Source organism: Schistocerca piceifrons, chromosome X, assembly GCF_021461385.2.
Source record: "Schistocerca piceifrons isolate TAMUIC-IGC-003096 chromosome X, iqSchPice1.1, whole genome shotgun sequence".
NCBI lineage: Eukaryota > Metazoa > Arthropoda > Insecta > Orthoptera > Acrididae > Schistocerca > Schistocerca piceifrons.
In genome coordinates this window covers 290,065,940-290,080,376 of record NC_060149.1, presented here as the reverse complement: position 1 = coordinate 290,080,376, position 14,437 = coordinate 290,065,940, and the positions used below count along the sequence as shown (strand labels likewise).

General features: G+C 42.5%; 1 protein-coding gene across 6 annotated transcripts in view; it reads left to right on the top strand.

Moving 5' to 3' along the window:
- The window catches only part of LOC124721389 (F-box/LRR-repeat protein 20), a 288,331-nt gene that overhangs the window by 195,287 nt on the left and 78,607 nt on the right, over positions 1 to 14,437 (top strand). The window lies entirely within an intron of this gene.

The following is a 14,437-nucleotide window of genomic DNA, read 5'->3' as shown; positions in this document are numbered from 1 at the left end:
ATTAGTTTTCAAGCTTAAATTCCGTAGATTAAAATTACTAGCAGGCTGTTTTAGTTGTACAGTCTCTTTGCATATTCCTAGCGTAAGGGCTCACTGTAATCCACCTACACATTCATAGCTTTCAGTACAGTGGCACTCCAAGCGTAACATGCAGGGAAGTGAAATAGCGTTAAAAACTGTAAGGAGAAACCAGTTCAATATAGGGTAGGTATTCGTTCATAAACAAGACACTTTGATTGTGCTGCAATGACATTTGTTATCCCGAACCCTTTCAATTTGGAAAGCGTTGTGATGGGTGTTCGGAAACAACATACAGTTTCGTTTTTAATTATGGTCGTAGATTTCATACAGAAGACGTTCAAATCTTTTACATGAACGAAAAGATAGTTACGGTTAGTTTTGCGTTTTCTGGCTCTTCCTGTATTCTCAGTCTGTGTCTGTTTCTAGGTTGAAAGGCGCACTTGCACCTTATTTACGAAACTTTTCGGGACATTTCCATCGAAATGGTTCGTTTTTTGTTCGGAGTTTGTTATGTGTGCACTATGGATTTAAACTCTTCGCTGGCAGTCTGGTAAATAATTAACACAAGACCTTTTTAAAATGTATAATATCGATACAAAAAGTTGCCTATGCTATTTCAGAACACACGCTGAAAATGCATTTAAAATAAAAAGCAAAAAGCATCTGGATCAATAGATATCATCACTGCAGCACTATAAACGGCGTCTGGTGTATAAACAAATATGTAGTTACATAGCTGCTGAGGAAACGATCACGTCAGCAAACGTGTTGAAAGCCGCCGTAGTTCATACGTAGTAAGGTTTCCCACCCGTCTGCGGGGAGATGAAACACTGACCTCTCAGCCTGACAGATTTAACGGGAGCTAACATACGTTGCGAAAGCCTTCATTGTATTTACATTAGGATTTGTATAACACTTCTTGCAAGTATGCATAAAGAAATTTTCATCCACTTAATGTAAATCTACACTTTTTATTTCGCATATTTACTTCTAGTTTTGGCAACCGATATTTTATAATCTGCATTTGACACAAATACTTACAGTGATGCCGACTATGCACAACTTCACAGAAGGCTACGATTCCACATGCACTAGATAGCCAGTCCTTTTTTTATTATTTGTTTAATATTTGAGCATAATTCGTATCACAGTAGCGACTACTGTGTCGTCGGCACATGTCCAGTAACTTTGTTCGTTGGTTTATGGACGTTCTTTGAATCACAATACTTTTGCGTGAAACTTTTTTTAAATTTTTTTAAAGTGCTAACAGGAATATTCTTTGCGCATTTTCATATCAACTAGTTGACAAAAATCGTTGATATCGTTTGCGTATTGTGTCGGTAAACAATCTCTAGTGTCAATAAAATCCGTTAAATACTCTACTGCGACCTATCAGAGTGATAGTGGGGAACACCATTCCTTGAAGGAATGATAATCGAAATCATCTACGAAAGAGATCCCTTATAAAACACTCGTCCGAATGGTTTAGCAGTGTGGGTCTGTTAACTAATTGAGAGAGAGAGAGAGAGAGAGAGAGAGAGAGAGAGAGAGAGAGAGAACTATTTGAATCGTAACACACTTGTTCAACTATTACAAAACCTCCTAAGAAGCTCTTTACAAATTCAGAGAAAAGACGCAGGATGCAAATCCTAACTTCTAAAAATCTGATCTTAAACGTCCTGAAACGACCCAAGAAATAGGACTTCCTCCCACGTCATCTCACACAATGATCTTGACGGCAAAAGAGCAGAAATTCGGCTTGCATGGAGGCAAAGCAACAGTTGTTCTTTCCGTGCATCACGAAGGGCTGCTTATACAAATCCATGGCCCTGGTTCGATAAGGAATTCTAAAAATATACTATCCGTTTATCCTCCTCTGTACACAGTATGTTTTACGCTAACAGTGATTACACCGGTGACGGGTGAGAGATTAACGACGCGTGTACAGTGTCTCCCGCGCATCATCCAGGAATGGAAGAGTAAAAGTTTCAGGTAATACCTGTTACGCACCGTGGGTTGTATGTACACGTAGATGACCGTGGTCGACGATTTTTATTAATTTTACCCACATTTCGATAATAAAGCTGTCTTTCAACATACTATGGAGCAATGCTGTCGCCTAAATTTAGTGACTTGATAGGGGCCAGAGGTGACGTGTTTCTCTATTCTGTAATCAGTCTGTTTGAATATTCAAAAACGTTAAATTTTTGATCTCAAACCATTGCCCACGCACGCGGTGAAGGCAATTACGAAAAATTATATATACAATTCTTACTCAATATAACACAGAAAGAATTCATGTCGCGAAAGTATGAAGCTCTAAAGAATGGTATGTACAGTCTGGGACAAGTAGCTTCTTCTCGATTAGATTTAACTAGAGAGGTTGGTGCAGCGTATGCCCCGAAAATGCCAAGAAACAGAGCTTTAAAGGCATGTAAGTGGCATGAATTTACGCCGTTGTCAAGAATACCTGTTTACTGCGGCTAATGGCTTGATGATTATTTGATTCCCTATAAAAGCCATGTGCAACATGCTGTCGTGCAGCTGTTACCTTCGAAGGACAGTCATTAAGTTTCGTGTATCACTTCCAAGAAGACGACAATTGAATCGGTGACTACGAAACTTTGTGAAAGTGTTAGTCTTTTTCCACATACTCACCTTTGAGTGACACACATTTTTGCCAGTGGTGGATGACTTGGCGTAGCCCTTAGTTGTGGAAGTCCGCAGTTTGGCTTTTCAGGAAACATACAGCCTGGATAATCACCTCGTCATTGTTCTGGAAACGGCAAGGATATCCTCATCCAGGGAAAGAGGAAGAAGTTCGAAGAAGGGCAGCTCGTTTTGTATTATCGTGAAATAATGGAGTGTGTGTCGCAGATATGATATACGAATTGGAGTGAACAAAGGCGTTTTTCGCAGCGGCGGAACCTTCTCACGAAATTTCAATCCCCAAATTTCTATTCTGAGTGTGAAAATATTTTGTTGGCGTTCACCTACATAGGAAGAAATGATCATCATAATAAGAGAAATCAGAATTCACGAAAAGTTTTAAGTGTTCGTTTTTTTCCGTGCGCTGTTCGAGAGTGGAATGGTAGAGCAGTAACGTGCTTCTATGAACCCTCTGCCAGGCACTTAATTGTGAATTGCAGCGTATTCAGATGAAGTCACTGTGTGACTTGTTCCGTGCAGAATGAACTAGGGCGTTGTCGCAGAGCAAAAATATCCCCTTGGACAGCTTCCCGCGGTACTTCACCTTGACAGTCTCCCATTATCTCGACAGGAGTTTTCGGTATTATGCTCCTAGGAATTTTTGGCTCTTTTGAGCTTAATCTGTTAGCACCACATCATGACAGTCCCAAAAAACACTTTGCATCACCTTACCTGCTGACGGTAGAGTTTTCGCTTTTTTCGGCATTGGTAAAGCCACATGTTTCCACTGCTTGATTGGCTCCTCACTTATCCATGGTGGTTAGGAATCTGAAGAAGTCATCTGGATTGACCTGACACAGCTGCAACATTTCTGCTGCTGTGTGTTTTTGAATGGATGGGAAGAGTAGTAAGCCAGCGGCGACTTCGTTTGTCACATCAAAAATAAAGTGCAAGATGTAGAAACCCGGTCTGTGATGTTCGCCTCCATTGTTGTTCGCCGGTCGTCTAGCACGAGGGCAATTCTCTGTTCTTCACAGAGAGAGAATCTGCCGCTTCATTCTTCTCCATGCAAACTCGTTTCACCATACTGGAAGCGTCTGCCTACCGAACCCCATTGTCATGTGAAGGTACATTGTTGCCGTACAGTTCAACCAATTCACCATGATGTGTTTGAGCGTTGTTCACCTTCAAATACAGAAAACGAATTACGGCACCATATCCCACTTTATTAAAGGGCTGCGCCATTTTCAGTTGATTTATCTAGCGGCGTGTCATGGCAGTGTGGCACGGAGAATTCAGTGTGTACCAGGACTGAAGCAAGTATACAGGGTCGGTTCGAGAACATTTTTCCCAAGCAAGCGACTTACCGTATGTCCTTCCCTCCCGCCTTTTCCTCGTACATCTTCACCCCTGTCAGTTTTCGCTACTAATTGCATTATGCACTGTCTACAAATCTTGCTAGCACCAGTTGGTTATAATTAAAGTGAAGCTACTCACGGAGGTCCAGTGTTGGTTGCAGTTTTCGTATGGCGGCGGAACTTGGTAGATATGCCAAGCGAAGCAATTTACTCTGGAAAAAGATTGGTTCCAATTTTGACCACCAGGTGCAAATCTGACGCTGTGCGGCATCTCGTCGACATCTCCGATGCCACTGTTGAACAAATTGTGTAAGCGGCTGTTAATAATAAAATGACCATTATCCCTTTCTCACTTTTTTGACTTCCTCTGATCATGTCCCGTTCCTAATCCAGTATATATGGATACATTTATTAATGTCTTTCTTGCATTCACAGCACCAGATTTGCACCTGGTGGCCAAAAATTGGAACTATTATTTTTCCAGTGTAAATGGGATCCACATTAACACAATAGAATATCTACCAAGTTTCGCTGCCATACGATAATTACAGGCCACACTCGATCACTTTCAGTAGCTGCACTTTAATTACAACCACCCGGTACCTGCAAACAAACAAAACGTTCATTACATAATTTTATTTATTTCGAAGTGATGATTACAACTCTCTGACAACACCTTGCACGAGCCTTTCGTGACTTCCTTACATTAGTGAGTTTCTTTGAAACAGACTCAGCCATTTTTCTGACTGTCTTTGTCAGCCACTTGCGGAAATGTGATTAGGATTTAACGTCCCATCGATGACGAGGTGATTAGAGATGGAACACAAATTAGGTATGTGGAAGGAAATCGGCCGTGACCTTTCAGGGAAACTGCCCCTGCATTCGCCTTGAACGATTTAGCAGTATGAAAATAAATCTCAATCTAACCAAACAGGGATTTAAACTCCCTCTGTAGATGAGTCTTCAGTGCGTCTGACTGTCATTTGGGAGACCCGGGTTCGATTCCCGGTATTGCCAGGAAATTTTCCTTTCTCCAGCCTCGTAAGGGCAACTCAGGATATTCTCGAACAATTAGTGGCAATTCCAGAGTCAAGAAACACAATAACGATCGGGAGAGCAGTGTGCTGACCACATGCTCCTCTCCATACCGCATCCAATTACGCCATTGGCGGAGGATGTCACGGAGGTCGGTCGTGCTCGACTGGCCCTTATGCGGCCAGAATGTGGAACTTCACCGTACTTTACCTCCCGAATACAAGTGCAATATCGTACTACTAAGTCTCCTTGTTCGTTAGTCACTTGTGCTCTGTCTCTCGTGACCATGAGGACGGGTACATTACTCTCCCTTACTCAGAAGTTTACACTCTTTATCGCAGTTTACACTGTGTAAATTACATATGAATCGAGAGAAAACTGTGGTTTGTTGAAACTTGAAGTTTGCATGTCAGGTTTTCTCGAATGGGTAGCGAAATTCCTACGATACATTTCATACTCTGTAAAACAGTAGACAGTCCCGCACTCAGCGAATGGCAGTCAAAACATTAAATGAGGCATACATCCTCTTCATGTGCCACGAGAGTGCATAAATATGCTTAAAAGAAAAAAAAACTAGCATTTTGCTAGAACATGCCGAAGCCGTTCTAAGCGTCGTCACCATACATTCGTACGCGCTGTCTTCAGAATTCCGTCTCTCTCTCTCTCTCTCTCTCTCTCTCTCTCTCTCTCTCTCTCATTATACATTATTCTTGGTCACTTTGCAATACATCAGTGCTGTGGTACAATATATGTACTTATTTATATGATAAATTCCTACACAGTAAATCTCGCTAATATATCTTCGGTCTTGTGCCGTCATAGGTAACGCTGTTGATGTCGGCTGATGACAGATGTTTCGATTCTGTGGCAGAATTATTCTTTTCGTCTGTTCTGCAGATTGTTCTTAGGTTTCAGAATTCTAATCACTTGATCGACGCAGAATAATGTATTTTAATTTCAGAATAGTCTAGATGCTTGATATTTGAAGTATGGCGTCTTTTTTCGCAACCTTTTTCAGAAAGAGGTTTTGACACCAGTGAGAACGTAGAATTGTCATTGTCGTTCGCATTTTGAAATTATTATGGGAGATTCGTCAGATTTACGAAACTTTGTTCAGATAAAAAAAACACGAGTGGAACATATCTGCTTCAACAATAATAATAATAATTATTATTATTATTGTTGTTATTATACCAACTGTCTAATAGGAAAACCCAAATACGTTTCAAACTTTTTGTAGTGGGCACAGTAATGGGCGCAATTGAATGAGCACATTTGAAACCTTGATTTCCGAGGCAAGGTCCTTTAAACTTCTTTCAGCCAACTCTGTATGATATTAAAAGTATTTTTTTTCCGCAGGATATCTGTAGGATTAAAGTATGCTATGGAGAATGTTAGTGTACTGCAGGTCTCTTTTTTTCTGTTCTCTGCATTACAGTCAGAGCTTAATTTTCATTTGTTCTAGACTTACGCTTGACATATCCCGCTATTATTGCTGCACTTACTTAGGTTAAGTTGGCCCTAATGGCTGTTCAGTTTTTCCTCATTTAATATCGATGACTTTCTTAACAGTAACAAATGCCAGTGTACAAACTGGAAGCCTCATTAAACTATTATTGCTCACTAACAAAATACTACATTTTAAAGTAGTGACGCTAACAATACTGAATTAGATACATACTGTAATTCCTTGTTACGGAAAGTAAGTTTTGCCTAGGGTAAGGCATGCTAGTTGTTTCCTGATAATCTAAGAGATAAAGAAACATGTTTACAGTTTTTTTACTGGGACTGTTTGTGCAGTTAAAACGCACACTTTAATAACAGATATATTATGATTACTAAAAATATACTTAAAAATCATCCTTATCCACATTCTCGATATGAAATAATCTCATTGACTTCGGCAGCTTGCGTGAATTATTTAATAATGAAACTGACGATGAAAATTGATGAACTACATACATTGAGTCTATGAGCCTTTTTTTCTTTCCTTGGTAATGTCTGATTCCCTAGCAATTGTGTTTCACATTACTTTGGCACCTTACACCAATGAGCAGATTGCTTTATAACTGCGTATTTTAAAATTTACTGAGTTGGCGTGAATATGGATGATGCCGTGGGACCTATTGGAGTGACAATTATTATTACTGCTGACAGAACAAGTTACTTAAGAGAAATATCATTTTACGGGAAAAAGCTATAATTGATAAATGATGTGTAGGATGGAGGTAGACTATGGAAATCTTATGTAGAACCTAGTTGCCGTATTTATTCTCCATTTTATGTAAAAAAAATTAGCAGCCAGTGTGTGGTTGTCACGAAGAACAGGAGAATACTTTTATCACATAAATGCTTATCCTAACAGTAATGTGCAGCTGTAATAGACGACTTTTTTTATAATTTTGTGTCGATCATATGCTGAAGATAAAAGTTTTGAGTCTGTACAGTTTTAAATGATGGTGCTTTCCAAGAGAAAAAGAAGTAATAATATACCTCAGAATTAAGGATGTGGAAAATCGAAGCAATTGTTTGTTAAACTTCATTAATTCAAGGCGGTTATACAACCTTACTGAATTAGAAGAACTGCTCTTTCTCTGACGAAGTAACGCAGTGGTTACGGAACGGAACTAGCATTTGCGAGACAAACCAGACTTCGGTTTTTCGCGATTTTTTCCTAAGTCAAGTCGATTAACTCCCGTAATCCCGGGGGGCGGGGGAGGGGGGGAGAGAGACTTTATGCCCATATTTTGAAAATATTGTAATCTTGTCATTTACTTTATATTTTAAAATTTTGAAAAAATATTTATTGTTTCTAATGAATTCTCCTACCTGATTACATGAATATTTTAAATGTTTCACGTAAACTTAAGCCAAAAATTTAACTCTTAAGTACTGGTAGTGGATGCCACTTTCCCCAGTGAGTCATATTCAGTTTTTTCGTGTTCAGCACCTTACATAGGCATATATCTCTATAAAAGGATATTGTGAGTGAAAGTCAACAACAATTAACGAAATCTGCATTTTTAAAATTCTTCTCAGGTTGGACGTAAAGTACCCTCTCCCCCTTTGGTAATGCGAGTTACGGAAAATTCTTTGGTATTGCTAGAGATAAGGCGAATAACAAAATGATTTCTTCGGAAAGGACACAACCGAATTATTTCCCTATCCTCAAGTAATAAGAACTTGTGAACAGTTTCTAATTTTCTTGGCATCAATGTGAAGTAACACACTAATATTTCTTCGTTCGGGTGAATTTCCTGGGAATGTGACAGCTGAAAGTAAATTATGGATTATATACCACCTCCTGTTGTAACAACGCCACATTTGTATCAATTAAGAGCGACCTCCCTGAGGACCAGTCACAAGCAGTAGCTAGTACTATCTCTTAGTTGCCGCTTTCCAGCCACCGGAGGCACGCTGTAGTTACTGGGAACAAACTTTCAGTAAAAAGATAGAGTTTTGTAAGAGAAAGTTTATTTCAGAACGTCATTTCAGGAGCTCCATGCGATTCCGCCTTTCCGTACCAAGACATTTGGAAGGTGATGATAAAATCTACTGACACTGACGCTATATGACGAACCGGTTCCTTGGCTCGAGATGGTGCAGTTTAGACAGAACTGTCATTCCTGCAGTTCCGAAGGGGGAGAGAAAATATTACCTGGCTTCTTCGTTCGACCTTGCTGGTGGATACTTGTAGATAAAGTAAAAACACTCTGTTGGGGGATTAGTAAAACTTAATCCCTTAGCAGGTCAGGCCAACGCGTGGTTGACCTGTAGTGTGGTTGTTGGCCCAGTCGTCGTATGAGCCGGTTTCGGGAGTGGCCTGCTTTCTCGTAAAACCTCCTGGCGGTGGCGCGGATCCTATCTCGGAGCGGCAGGATCCCGGTGTCCTCGTAGAGCTGGCGCGTCGAATAGCTCCTCGGAAGATGCATGGCAGGCTTCAGAGCGCGATTCTGTATCAGCTACAGTGTCACAATGTGAGCATCTGCAGCTTGTCCCCAGACCACGGCCACATACTCTAACAGTGGGCGAACCAAAGTTAGGTATAGCGTGATGCCGTGTTGCGGTGACGACGACGACGACTGCGGGTTTAGCAGCAGATACAGGGCGCGAAGGCGTCCTATTGCTCTCCCTTTGTCATCACGAATGTGGTGCTTCCAGGTAAGCCTGCGGTCTTGGGTAATCCCTAGGTATTTGGCCGTCCCACTCCATGGGATAGGTTCTCCCAGGATTTCGACTGGCGGAAGCCCTGGCGGCAGGAGCCCTCGGGTGAAGACAACTGCCTGGCTCTTCGTGACGTTAAATTTTAGCCGCCACTTTGTTGCCCATTAGCCGCGTTGGAGGCGGTTTCTAAGCACTTGGGCCGGCCGCGGTGGTCTAGCGGTTCTAGGCGCGCAGTCCGGAACCACGCGACTGCTACGGTCGCAGGTTCGAATCCTGCCTCGGGCATGGATATGTGTGGTGTCCTTACGTTAGTTAGGTTTAAGTAGTTCTAAGTTCTAGGGGACTGATGACCTCAGATGTTAAGTCCCATAGTGCTCAGAGCCATTTTCTAAGCACTTGGGCGTTCATGCTGCGAGTGAACAGGGCTGTATCACCCGCGTACAGCTCCAGTTCGACGCCTGCCACGTTCAGAGCGTCGACAGTGTACAGGGAGTACAGCATGGGGCCGAGTACCGACCCCTGCGGCACCCCTTCACTATCTGCCGATCTTTAGACATACCGTCGTCGGCCCTCACGTGGAAGATTCGTTCAGACAGGTACGACCGCAGTAGCGTCACGTGGGATGTCGCTATGCTATGTTCAGAAAGTCTTAACTCGAGACCGTCTTGCCACACCGAGTCAAACGGTCGGGAGACGTCGAGGAACACTGCCCCAGGGAATTCCCTTGTTTCCAGTGCTCTCATCGCCGGTTCTACCACTTGCAGGAGCTGGTGGGATGTTCTCCTCGGAACCCGAACTGCTCGTCCGGGATTATGCCCTCTATGCTGAATCAGTATGATTATGCTGAATCTGTTTTCTCACGTACAGCCTCTCGAAAACCTTCGAGAGGGACGGGAGCAGGCTGATGGGTCGGTAGCTGGATACCTGGCGTGGGTCCTCGCCGGATTTCAGAATGGCATCCACATGTTCCCATGCGAAGGGGTGGAGATCTGATCGGAGGATCTCGTTGAAAACATCGGCAAGTAGCCGGTGTATTCCCGGCAGAAGGTTCTTCAGCAGGAGGTTTGTGACGCCGTCGTTGCCTCCAGCCTTCTTGGGATTCATCGAGTGAAGCTGTACAGCAATTTCTTCCTACGTTATCCGCTCGATAACGTCGCCTTCCTCCCTCGCGGCGCCGGAGGTTCGTAGTTGTTCGTGGACCCGCCGTATGTGCTTCTCGTCGATGACGTCGGCCACCGGTGTGAAGTTCGCTGCGAACGCGTCAGCCAGAGCGCTGCCTTTCGCGTCCGGGTCGCTGGCGAAGACGTTCCCGACCTGTAGGGACGGTATTCGCTGTCGCCGGTGTAGGAAGGATTTTACCACCCTGTACGCAATACGCCGGCCGGTGTGGCCGAGCGGTTCTAGGCGCTTCAGTCTGGAACCGCGCGACCGCTACGGTCGCAGGTTCGAATCCTGCCTCGGGCATGGATATGTGTGATGTCCTTTGGTTAGTTAGGTTTAAGTAGTTCTAAGTCTAGGGGACTGATGATCTCAGATGTTAACTCCCATAGTGCTCAGAGCCATTTGAACCATTTCTGCATGCACTGCCGTACTCCGGATTGAGCGTAGACACAAGGTCTGCCCAGTCCTGGTTCCGGCGTTGCTCGACTGCTGCCTTAATTTCCCGTCTCATGCGCTTTAAGAGGCGTGTCTGGTTGGCGAGTGAGCTGCCATTCACGAAACAGTCTGTTCTTCTCGGTGATCGCGGTAGCTGACGCGAGAAGTCTTGTGGCCCTTGGCGATGTCTCGGCCTGTCTTCATCTGCTGCTCGGAGTATTCTACGGGTGAAGAATGCTAGGGCGGCGTCTCCCCCAGCTCCGTGGGGTTTGGCGCGTCCTCGAGGAGCTCGAGGGCTTTCGTCCGAAAGGGCTCGGTATCCAGCCTGCGATAGCTCTCTGGAAGAGAAGCTCCGACCACATCGAGGCCAGAGATGACCGGTACGTGGTCGGAAGACAGGACGTTTCGCGTCTCGGCGGTCGTGAATTGCCCGATGCCCTTTAGAAGAGCAGTATCGAGCACGTCCGGTTGTCCCCGTGTGGAGAAGATCGTGGGGTCAAACGGCCCCAGTGTTTTAGGTTAGGTTAGGTTAGCGCCGTTACGGTGAACGGCGCGGGAGAGGCGGCGCCCGCTGCGGTTGACAGTTCAGTTCGCGAGTTCCATATACTTGAAACGTAACTTCTTTTATACTCACGTTGGGAACAAAGAATATTGAGATTGAAGAGACGTCACCTTCCCCTCCAATTTGGAATCTTCTTACTTCCCATATTAAATTCCTCGTATCCTGTATTGCCTAATTACTGCTTTTCGTTGCCTTCGCTCTACTGACAGCATCTTAGTCCCAGTTTCACCTTCAGAAATGCGCGCCCAAAAACACACACACACACACACACACACACACACACACACACACACCTCATATGAGTGTAACATTTATAAACGAAGCTTTGTACCTTCACCTTTTAATTGAAGGTCGGGAACCCATCCATCTGTGATAGATTTCATAGCTCTGTTGCAGACAATGGGCAGATTAAAACAAAACTTAAGAAATAAAGTAAATTTGTTAATAAAATGCAGGACCGCTTTGTGACTTAGTTTCAGAACTTGGGCAAAAAATCATGACAGCTTAGCTGTGTCATTGAGCAACACTACTGTCACCCTATCTGCTTTATTTTTCTCCTCTGCTTTACTGATTCATTAGGTTGTCGTGAAAAAACAATGCCATTACATGCAGTAAAATCGATAAATAAGATGCTATATTAGTCAAACCTTTAAGTAGTGTGTTAAAAACAATGCAGACAACTCTAAACAAATAACCATTATTTGCTCATGCATGCCACCACTGATGGTAAGAATAACTAATGAATTAAACAAGCACCATTGAATGTAAGCTGATACCATAATGTGCATGGGCATCTATGCTACTTAAAGCGGAATGTAGTTTTACTTGGTGTTTGAAGTAACGCATTGCCAGCTATCATTTATGCTCTTTGTCATTCTCATGGAGACACATACAGCAAATCTAGCAATGTACTTCCTTCAAAAGGACATAAAACCAAGTGATACTACTTGCGGTCAAGTTTGACAACGGAGTTACACATACAGTGTGACAGATAACGGATTTCGCGAATAGTATTGCAAATGCATGCCTATCTCTTGCATGATATACACAGTACGGTAGAGATACAAAGCACACATTATAGTTCTCAAGCCCTAAACTTTTTGTACCATTTGCGGGAGCAAAACTACAAGAGAAATTGTAAAATTCATAGCTTCTGTGGAGTAAGGAATTACTCTGATTATGTGGGCGTTTTGCAGTCTTATGCTGATCTGATAGTTTTCTGTTTAATTCTGTAACACTGAATGAAACAAAGTTTGTTACTAGAAATAAATAAATACCCAGGAATAGTCAGGCACGCTCAATTGTTGTGTTCCAAACCAGAGTTCTTCAAGCAAGTAGAGTACAGAGCACTGTCAACTTTGGATAGTGCCAAAGTTCGTTTTTAAATCCGCAAAGATGTATACGTTGATTATCGTCTGCCGTTCGAATCCTCTGTCATTGATCATCAATGTCTTACGTCTAGATTACCTACATCGGTTTGCTGATCATGGGGACCTAGGTGAAGCAGGGCTGGTGCTCACTAATCTGTTTGACAAATCTGGAGCGTAAAGACCACTATGCTTTTAAAACATGGAAGTAATTATTCGATTTTTTTAAACAATGTGCTCTGTATGTATATGCTTTTAGTACACTTGTACAATTGATGATATTTTCCTAAATGAAAATGATGCTAGTTACGATGATCATATTAAAGGGATGTGATGGTTGGGTGTTTTACACTAGTTTTTGAAACTACGTTTGTGTTTGTGTATAGTTGTTTGTAATTTTTTTTGTTTGGTACTTCTTAAAAGACAACATCCTGAGTGATGTCCAGGCTTCCTAAAGTGTAGTGGTACGGTTTACCAGGAGGCCCTCTTTAACATAACATAACGTAACGCAACGCAATGCAACATGGTGGCGACGGCGGCGGCGACGACGACGTCAACTTCATAGCTCTTCAAAATACACCTAGAAAACATTCTTGAATAGGATTATCTGGTCTTCTGGTCAGTTGAAACAAAAAAATCATACTGAGCATACACTCTTAGCTATGGTACAGAGATACGTAATTCTCGACTGGTCTTTATCTTCCATCTCATAATCCCCTCAACCAGGTTCGGCCTATTTTGAGCTCAGGTCATATCTGCACCCTGAGATTCACACTTTGCTTGACCATAAAGGCCACACTTTTTTTACAGGAAAAATTGAAGCCTTTACTGAGTGAATCACTTTCCATATAAAGTTTTATATCAGTGCACACTCCACTGCAGAGTGAAAATATCATTCTGGACTTCCCATATATTTTCATGACGTCGCAGCTCACTAAAAGGGGAAACGAAAGGATAATGGGGTCTACTTCGCTGTGGGGTATTAGCACATTTTATGGAACATGGGATCATGGCAAGTGGTATAGCAATATTCCTCATGGATGTGTTGAAGGAATGAAGTAGCATGAATCTTACAGCCTTCCTGAGCTAACAGCTACAACAGAGGGAAATTACACTCCAATTTCTGGTGATTACCAGTGGTGTGTAACAGATTGGAACCACATTTCTCTAGCATTGCGTTCCAAATGCATGCTGGACTAGGGGCTATAGTATTGGAAACATACAACCATTAGATAGGCCTAGTGCTATAATGAGTATAGTGTTCATAATGAGAATACATTTACCCTTTCCAGTCCAATTTTTTGTACACTACATTCTCCCCAACACTTATTTATTTTACACAGGGAGGGATATAAGGCATTAGAGGTTATACAATGCTGTTAAAAAAAATACAATATGAGGTCATTTGACAGCCTTAGTTTCTTTTACACTAGTTTTTGAAACTATGTTGGTGTTTGTGTATGGTTGTTTGTAATTTTTTTTTTGTTTGGCACTTCTTAAAACATCCTCCTGGGTGATGTCCAGGCCTCCTCTTGCATGTTTCACAGTAGAAAATCGTTTCTTTTCTTCCTCCTTTCTGCTTGTGTTTGTTGCAAACCATGTAATCTTCTGTTGATTTTTTTTTTCCATTCTGCATTATAAAATGCATCTTCCCATTTAGTCTCTCCTCAGTGTTACGCGATGAT